Here is a 983-nt window from a genome sequence, read left to right as displayed (position 1 = left end):
ACAAGCCTTTGCTTTTTCAATGCTTTTTCTTGCTTCAAGAATCAATTTTATGATTTTTCAGATCATCAATAACATTTCTCTTTGTTCATCATTCTTTCAAGAGCCAACAATTTTAACATTCATAAACAACAAGATAAAAAATATGCACTGTTTAAGTATTCATTCAGAAAACAAAAAGTATTGTCACCACATCAATATAATTAAACTAAATTCAAGGATAAATTCGAAATTCATGTACTTCTTGTTCTTTTGAATTAAAAACATTTTTCATTTAAGAAAGGTGAAGGATTAATAGAATTATTCATAACTTTAAGACATAGTTACTAAACACTAATGATCATGAAGTAGAGACACAAAACATAGATAAACATTTAATATAAAAACCGAACAGCAGAAAAATAAGAACACGGAATGAATCCACCTTAGTGGCGTCTTCTTCTTGAAGGACCAATGATGTCCTTAAGCTCCTCTATGTCCCTTCCTTGCCTTTGTTGCTCCTCCCTCATTGCTCTTTGATCTTCTCTTATTTCATGGAGAATGATGGAGTGCTCTTGATGTTCCACCCTTATTGTTCCACATTGTAGCTCAAATCTTCTAGGGAAGTGTTGAGTTGTTCCCAATAGTTGTTGGGAGGAAAATGCATCCCTTGAGGCATCTCAGGGATTTCTTGACGATGAGCTTCCTCATGCATCTCTTGAGATCCGTGGAAGGTCTCTCTTGCTTGCTCCATCCTTTTCTTGGTGATGGGCTTATCCTCTTCAATGAGGATGTCTCCTTCTATGATAACTCCAGCTGAGTAACATAGATGGCAAATAAGATGAGGAAAGGCTAGCCTTGCCATGGTGGAGGACTTTTCGGCTATTTTGTAGAATTCATGGGAGATGACTTCATGAACTTCTACTTCCTCTCCAATCATGATGCTATGAATCATGATGGCCCGATCCACAGTAACTTCAGATCGGTTGCTAGTGGGGATGATGGAG

Source organism: Arachis duranensis, chromosome 10, assembly GCF_000817695.3.
Source record: "Arachis duranensis cultivar V14167 chromosome 10, aradu.V14167.gnm2.J7QH, whole genome shotgun sequence".
Classification (NCBI taxonomy): Eukaryota; Viridiplantae; Streptophyta; class Magnoliopsida; order Fabales; family Fabaceae; genus Arachis; species Arachis duranensis.
This window is presented reverse-complemented; position numbering follows the sequence as displayed.